We start from the raw sequence: 9212 nt of genomic DNA on the forward strand, positions 1-9212 counted from the left end.
ATATTGGGTTATAAATGATAAGCAAACCACTAGTAGAACTGTAGTGCAGTGTAGTCACTGAAAGCCAGTTACTAATGATATGGGAGCATTAAAAAGTCATTACAGGTAGGTTGTAACCAACCAGTCAAGTTACAAAGGGAAGATACTATACTTATGAAATAGTCAAGTATGTTTCAAGAATACTCACAAACTCAGAGATACAACAATGACATAACCTGACGAAGAAAATGTTGTAACTCACATCTGACTCGAACATTCTCCAAAGGCCTGCAATTTTACTCAGAGAACTTCTATTTCTGGATTAAATCCCACAGATAGGAGAATCACAACCACTTCTGTCATTTGATCTGTTTGGTAACTTATTGTAAGTCTCCATGAACAGGTTTCACCCTTTCACGTGTACAGTTCCCATCAACCTCAGCAGCAGCAGTGCAGTACCTCTGAAGCAATGTGTGCTGCTGCTTTGTTCCCACTGTCTTCTGGCTCAGTGCTCTAGAGACCCTGACTTCATCAAGGCTCTTGTAATTGATTTGAGTTCTTTGATCTGACAGTGCAATTTATGAAACAAGGTATATATGTGTGCCCCTGTGTGCACTCGTGAGTGTGGGTGTGGGTGTGTGAGTGTGTGTGTCTGGAGGACAGAGATTGACATGGAGTGTCTTCTTGAATTACTGTCCACCTTATTTTCTGGGGCAGGGTCTCTTCACTTGAACTTACAGCTCGTTAAGTTAACTAATCTTGCTATCAGCTTGCCCTGGGGAAGTGTTTCTCTCCTAAGAAAAGGCTTTTATTATAGGTGGGCCCCACAACCACCTGGCATTTACCTGGGTGCTGGGTATCTGAATTTGTCTTCACACTTATAGGGAAATCACATTATTGACTGAACCATCACCCAGTCCCCCCCCACCAAAAAATAACATTTCTTATATAAACACTGCAAATGACCATGATCTAGCCTTTGCTCTTAAGTCTAGAGTTTGCATATCTCTTTCACTGAGATGACAAAGCAAAAAGTAACTGTGCCTGGAAGAAGAAAAGTAGTAGTGTGGGCCTGGGCTGAAGCAAGGCACAAGACTTGGATTATCACCCCTGCATTTCTTCCTGTTTCGTTTCTGCTAATGCCCCAAGCATCATGAATATGATAAATATAATAATAGAATTTATTAGCCAATCATAAACATTATGATGAATTATGAATCCAATTTCATAAAATGCTTCACTTGAAGGAAATGCCAGAGGTTTCCTGGACTTGCAGGGGTAGACTAGGAGGGGATATATATATATATGATGTGTGTGTGTGTGTGTGTGTGTGTGTGTTTGTACATGCATGCGTGTGTGCACGTATGATCTTGTGCACAGCACAGACACAAATATGTGTATTTTGAATCTTTCAAGAAACTAGCCAATTCCATTTCCAAAACTATTTTTTCCTCACTCTATGAACATGAAGCAATACTATTACTGAGCAGCATCATGCCAACTACCCCGCTGTGTAAAAGTGCGTAAAGGTGTAATTCTTACTTGGCGATAAACACTGAAACAATGGTAACTAACAGCACTTTTGTAAAGCAGCATACGTTTGAGCTTGTAAAAATGCTTATCAGCTGGGTTGTCCAGTGCTGATCATCTTTAGTCATATGCACAGTACCTAGTTTTGGCAAGGCATGGAGCTGCTTTAAAGTAGTGTTTGCCAATTTTAGCTCGAGGGAAGGAGATACCTGGTTGAAAGTTTGTACCACAACAGTTTGTCTGAGATAGGACAAGCTAGTTCAACTAATGTGAACTTGTTTCCTTGTAATAATATAAGTATGTTGAAATTCATCTTAGTAAGCATTTTGTCAAATGTGAATGACATACCACTAGTAAAAAGCTAGCTTGCACACTGTGGTTGCTTAGTAACTTGTTTCTCACCCCACTGACTTTGATGAATTTATCTCTGCATTGTCTGTAGTGAAGGGTCACAACAACTCCATAGTAATTCCAGGAACTGTCTGCAGGAGAGAAGGTGCTTATGCAAGTGAAAGCAAAAAACCAGCTTTGACAAAAATTTTACACACACACACACACACACACACACACACACACACACACCAAGCTTGGATATGTTTCTGCTCTACGTTCAGCCCCTCCGATCCAGTACTGAGGACTGAATTCAGTGCCCCATGCTTGATAGGCAAGGGTTCCACCACTGAGCTGTGTTCTTACTCTGTATGTGGCTCATTGTCTTGAATTTATTCTGAATCAGTAGTAAAGATATTAAGGTCTGAAAACAATGAGAAAACAGCAATTTGTTTTCTGTCAAGTTTTCAGAATTTTTCCAGATTTTCATATCTCATGATGATTAAATTTAAAATTTATTATAACTGAAAAATAATCACTAGTGCTATGTAATTTACAGAAATAAATGGTATGGGATTTTGTTTTGTTTGAATTTGTTCTCTGGGCTAATATGACCCATTCTACATATTAATTTAGCTCAAGTGGTTCCTCCTTTACACTGTTTTGGTATCTGCGGAGATGCTTGCTCTGTTTCACTGGTGTGTAACTGTCTCTTCACCTTTTAATTTCCTGAAATAACACCAAGCACAGTATCTAAATTTGGACTAACATAAGTTAAAGCACATGCCTTTCTTTTCAGAAAAGTCCTCTATTTCAGCACATAAAGGATTTTCCTTTTGAATGCGTTAGACATCTGTTATTGTTAATGGGGATAAAATGTCACCTGTTAGAAACAATAAAACATTTAAAGCAGCACAGGATTTTAGTATCTAGAAATTCTTTGTAACAAATGAGTTTTTTTCTTTAGTTTTCATATGTTACAGAATTTTCAAACCATAAATATGCAAAATACATAAAAATAAACATCTATGAATATAAGTATGTAAGGCTTTTGGGCTCACATTACCAGAGGCTAATTATAGCCTTTTCAAAAGTCAATATTAAATGTTATCAATTTTGTTTTTGTGGCAGTTCAGATTTTCCATGTAGTTATCTTGAACTAAATAGAACACAAATTGTTGTTTAAAACTCTTAAACATATTCATGACTAGTTAATAAATGCTTCAGTACTAGTACTGCTAGTTGTTGAGAGAGAGAGAGAGAGAGAAAGAGAGAGAGAGAGAGTGTGTGTGTACATTCGTGTGTCTATGAATTATGGGTAAATTCACTTGTCCTTTTAAAAGAATTTATTTTAATTTAATTTATTTATTTATTTGAGAGCGACAGACACAGAGAGAAAGACAGATAGAGGGAGAGAGAGAATGGGCGCTCCAGGGCTTCCAGCCTCTGCAAAAACTCCAGACGCGTGCGCCCCCTTGTGCATCTGGCTAACGTGGGACCTGGGGAACTGAGCCTCGAACCAGGGTCCTTAGGCTTCACAGGCAAGTGCTTAACTGCTAAGCCATCTCTCCAGCCCATCACTTGTCTTTTTAAAAGTGCCTCCCTCACCAGCAGTTTAATTGAATTGTTATTTCTATATGACTGGTACCAAAAGAAGCATAAGGATTTATCTTTAAAATTTTAAATTTGGAGGCTGGAGAATTGTTTAGTGGTTAAGGCACTTGGCTGTACCTCCAAAAGATCCAGATTCAATTCCCCAGGACCCATGTAAGCCAGATACACAAAGTGCCACATGCATCAGGAGTTGGTTTGCAGTGAGTGGCTGAAGCCCTGGGTGTGTCCATTCTCTCCCTCTCTGTCTCTCTCTCTCAAATAAATGTTTTATTTTATTTTATTTTATTTATTTATTTGAGAGCTACAGACAGAGAAAAAGGCAGAGAGAGAGAGAGAGAGAGAGAGAGAGAGAGAGAGAGGGAGAGAATGGGCGCGCCAGGGCTTCCAGCCACTGCAAACGAACTCCAGATGTGTGTGCCCCCTTGTGCATCTGGCTAATGTGGGTCTTGGGGAATCGAGCCTCGTACCGGGGTCCTTAGGCTTTACAGGCAAGCGCTTAACGACTAAGCCATCTCTGCAGCCCATAAATGTTTTTCTTTAATTAAAATTTTATTGACTTAACAATAAGGTTAAGTCTTATATTTCTAATTTCAAATGGCCTTTTGGGGGTTGTCCATTAGAATGTATATTTTGTAGAATACAGACTTGAAAAAAATGTTCTTTTTCCAAACTCCACAGGCTTTTATGTAAAACAGTACAAACTCTGATAAGCTAAACTATGCTGTTGGAGGTTAGGATGCTGGGTATCCTTGCAATGAGAAAGAGACAATGATCAAAAACACTGCTTGGGCTGGAGAGATGGCTTAGCGGTTAAACGGTAGCCTGTGAAGCCTAAGGACCTCGGTTGGAGGCTCGGTTCCCCAGGTCCCACGTTAGCCAGATGCACAAGGGGGCGCAGGCGTCTGGAGTTCGTTTGCAGAGGATGGAAGCCCTGGCGCGCCCATTCTCTCTCTCTTCCTCTATCTGTCCTTCTCTCTGTGTCTGTCACTCTCAAATAAATAAATAATTAAAAAAAAAAACAAAAAAACAAAAATCACTGCTTGTGTGTTGGGAAGGTAACTTCCGCTCTTCAGTAGTCCAAGAAGTTGTAGAATAGCACTGCTCAGCCTCTTAAATACTAGGTAAAATATGATAAGAGTTAAGAAAGCAAGCACTCATCCGAGTAGCAATGTCCTCTTATTCAACTAAAAGAGGAGCACATCAATTATGTTGTTCTGTTCATTTAAATTAATACAATTAAAATCATTTTTTTTGACTACAAAAAGATGAAATAAAGCTGTAAAATACAAATACAAAATAATATAAAACAATGTTACAAAACATGAAAAATTCCCATCTAGTAAATAAAATAGAAGCATTTATATATTATGTAGAACAACATGAGCATTTTATACATGTATACTTGCATACTACCCATATGAAAGCAAATTAAATTCATGTTGTATCTTGTTTTGTAAAGTAATCCTCTTGTCACTTACTGAATCATCTTCTACAGTACACACTATTGTTACATATTATACATTTTTTGGTTTATTTTTATTTATTTATTTATTTATGTGTGACAGACAGAGAAAGAAAGAGGCAGAGAGAGAGAGGGAGAATGGGTGCGCCAGGGCCTCCAGCCACTGCAAACGAACTCCAGATGCATGCGCCCACTTGTGCATCTGGCTAACGTGGGTCCTGGGGAATCGAGCCTGGAACTGGGGTCCTTAGGCTTCACAGGCAAGAGCTTAGCCACTAAGCCATCTCTCCAGCCCTACATATTATACTTTTAAAAGCTGTAACAATTTTCCATAAGGTCTTACTTTTTTAGACATCTAAGTTATCTTTACATATTTTGATATAGACAATATCCAGTTATATATTTGGCTGTTCTGCTTTCTTGCATAGTCTTTATTATTTCTTTTATTTCATTCCCCACAAGTAAAATTTTTATAAGCAAAGCTGTAAGGACGCATGGAACATCTTAACAGTATAAAATTAGGCTTATATCTTCCCCAAGTATAGCCAAAGTTTAGAGAGTGTTTTTGAATGCTAACTCCTTTCCTGCTGTAAGTTGCCTATGCAGCAGGTACTTTTGAGTCTCCTCAGGAGAAAGTAGTGTGGTTCCCAGGGACAATTCTGTTTTTCTCATTGAGTCAGTGACCCTCATCTAATCAATGAATGTTCTGTAGGTTTACTGAATGGCAATTCCAGACACTTTCTTTTCTACCACCCTCTGGACTGATGGTCTCAGTAATGGTACTCAGACAGATATACTTCCATGCTTGACAAAGAACTGCAGGCTATCCTATGCTTGTTTTCAACACATGTAGAGACATGAATGCTAATTTATATAGTTACTATTGTGACAGAAAATAAGAATAATCATGAGCATCACAATATATAAAGTTTCAAGAAAGAGAAGCCCACTTGTTGAACAGAGTGAAGCTACCAAAACATGATGGGAAAGAAAGAAAGAAAAAAAAAACAGTAATTTTTTAAGGGTTTGAGTTAGGAGTAAGAATATTTCCATGTTCACAATGTATTCTAATATATATAGCATTGTATTCTGGTATTAATGCCTCTGAGAATATGCATATCCACATGTGTGAGAATCATACAGTGGGGCAAAGGATCAAATTTATAAGTAGAAGTCTGAGACTGTGCAGGATAAAGACCTTGAGGTTTGGTGCATATTTTCATGTGGATGCAATTTGGAAAGGTTTTTGTTGTATTTTATTGCGTAATGCTTTTGAATTTGAGGCATTTTTTTAGACTGGTTCATGTTAGCTTTAGAAGCAGTTGATTACATTTGATGAAATGTAGTATACTAATAAGGGGTATAAAGTTTAATTTGTGGTTCTGTCATCCTGAAACAAGGTGGTATCATTTACACACACACACACACACACACACACACACCATACACACACACACACACACACACACACACACATATATGTATATATATACATAAAAATGTACTGAGCTCATCTGTTCTAATTTCAATGGGCTGTGGTGAGATTAGGTAAATGAGTAGTGATGAAAGAAATGCTGTGGCATGTTCAATGAGACTCACAATTAGCAAAACCACTACTTGTCAAAGGCTTGTTAACTATAGTCACCACATTTTTTAGCCAAAAATATGAATAAATCATTATAATACCTGAAATTGGGCATGTTTCCTAAACCAGGAAGTGTGTAGTAAAGTTCAGGAGGCTCTTTACCATCATCTTTCAAAAAACGAACCAAAGATTTGAAAGGAACAAAGTAACTTACACTTCTCCCTTTTTCTTTCAACATTTTTAAAAATGTTGAAAGATTATTTGAAAATTAAGGTAAACCTTACCTTTTTAACAACTGTTAATTTGCAAATAAATCTGAGCCAAACAATTCAAACCATGTTTCCTGTGAAGTATTATGCAGATCCACACACGTTTGAGTGCAAAAGTCTATGGGCTTGTGTAGGCCAAAGCCAAGTGATAGAACCATAAGACACGAAATGGAAGCTATGACACAGGGTGTCTAAGGATGTACTTTTGGGCCCATGATCATTTTCTTGTGCTTCAAAGACCCTCTCCTTCAATTTATTATTCCTTTTGAGGAAAGGACGGTAATTCCACTTAGGTTTCTCAATGAGGCTAAAGTAAACATGGCTGTGCCACCCTGTTCCCAGTGGACTGGATGGAGTAAGTTGCATTTTGCAGCTTTCTTATTATTCTTCATCAAGAATATGTGCATGCTTGACAATGGAAGCAGTTCAGCTCCTCTTCTCATTTATTACCAAGAGCACCACTTGCTCAAAAGTGAGATTTTACCAATTGATCTGCTTCCATGCCACATGGACGCATTTCTCACAAAATCTTTTGCATAAAACCTTTAGAGATTATTTTAGAAGTGAAGCATTTATGATGGAAGTCCAAAGATTATGATTATTTATGCCACTGTGCTTTATGTCAAAATTTCTATGCTTAGGGCTGGAGAGATGGCTTAGCGGTTAAACGCTTGCCTGTGAAGCCTAAGGACCCCGGTTCGAGGCTCGGTTCCCCAGGTCCCACGTTAGCCAGATGCACAAGGGGGCGCACGTGTCTGGAGTTCGTTTGCAGAGGCTGGAAGCCCTGGCGCGCCCATTCTCTCTCTCTCCCTCTATCTGTCTTTCTCTCTGTGTCTGTCGCTCTCAAATAAATAAAAAAAATTTAAAAAAAATTTCTATGCTTAAAGAATTTATCATGTCAGGGCTTAAATTGGGCACCAAATCCCAAGTTATTTAGAAAATTCTGCCTCTATAAGGAACAGATAAAACTATTTATGTTGCTTTTTTGTATGTTCCCATGGGCCCTTCTAAGACTGGATCAGTTTATTCTCAATATGCATCCAAACTTGTGGTAGTATCACTTACAATCTTGTCAATATTAGCTAAATATCTACTTTGTGTGAGCACTGTACTAGGTTCTTTTAATTATTTCTTTTGTTTCTTTAAGCAACAGTGTGTTTATATGTTCTACTTTATAGATAATGATGGGTCGTTTTAAGTGGCACAACTGAATATAAAAATACTACAAATATACACTGTAGAATGAATCTGAGAATATCAGACCATACCAAAGGGACAATAACACATGCTCTTAGCTATATAAGGTCTCATGGCGAAAGCATGTCTCAATATTTATTTTACGACTCACATTAAATATCATGCACAAAATGATAGTTTCAATTTTCATGAAATTCTTGATGCAAGTATCTGAGAAAGATTCCTTACAGCTAATGAGAACTGTATATCTATGGAATTTTGTAGGTACAAAGAGCTGGCATAGTAATCACTTGAATTTTTAAATATTTTAATTTTATTTTTAAATAACTATAAGTTTCCAGGGAAATGCAAAGTTCAAGAAATTAGTATTTTTTGTCTTAGCTTCTCTACTTATATATAAGGATCATATAAATGTCTACAGATAAGCTTAGTCTCTCTCTCTCTCTCTTTGAGTTTGAAACCTTAGCTTCACCAGTAGCTGATTAAGCTTGGGGGCAATTGTTTAACAACTTTATTTCATAGTTCCTTTTCCACAATGGAGTAAACAGTACTGTGTAGACCCTAAAATTGTTATGAGGAGTTTATAAAGTTACATGAAGAACTCAACACAGTGTTTAGAACATGGATTACCAAAACCAAGCAATACTGTAATAGATATTACTAGTTTTTATTATCTCATCCAAACGTGATGACCCGATTATTTAGTGTTTCTCCTTGAGACCATTTCTAGTTTTACTGTCATATCACCAAACTACAGAACTCAGTATAGCCAGTTAATTCAAATTCTGACCATTAGCAAATATATATTGGGATTTCACTGTCACTGGAAGAATATAAAGTCATGTGAGGAAAAATATAGGCTAAATCATTTGTTTATTTATTGAAACATGATTATCACATGTTCTTGAGTATGATTCTTCACTGGTTGTTTGATCTGTTTCCATAGTCTCATAATCATTTTTCCTTTTGAAGACTGGAAATCATAAAAGAAACCCTGTCCATCACAGCTGCTTTGAGGTCATCTACATTTGTTGGCTGCAGGTGGAAATCTCCTTCACAGAGCCCTAAATAGAAGGCTGTAAAATTTGGCCTTTGAGGGAGCCAGACCATACCAGTCTTTTGTATAATTTATCATCCACAGAACATGTTAAGGTGCTTTTGATCTGTGAAAGCAATATCTTTCAAAGTGAGGTAGTACTTATATGTGACCATCAGTCCTTTTTAGAAATTCCAGTATTGTGCTGTT

This window comes from Jaculus jaculus, chromosome 16 (genome assembly GCF_020740685.1).
Source record: "Jaculus jaculus isolate mJacJac1 chromosome 16, mJacJac1.mat.Y.cur, whole genome shotgun sequence".
NCBI lineage: Eukaryota > Metazoa > Chordata > Mammalia > Rodentia > Dipodidae > Jaculus > Jaculus jaculus.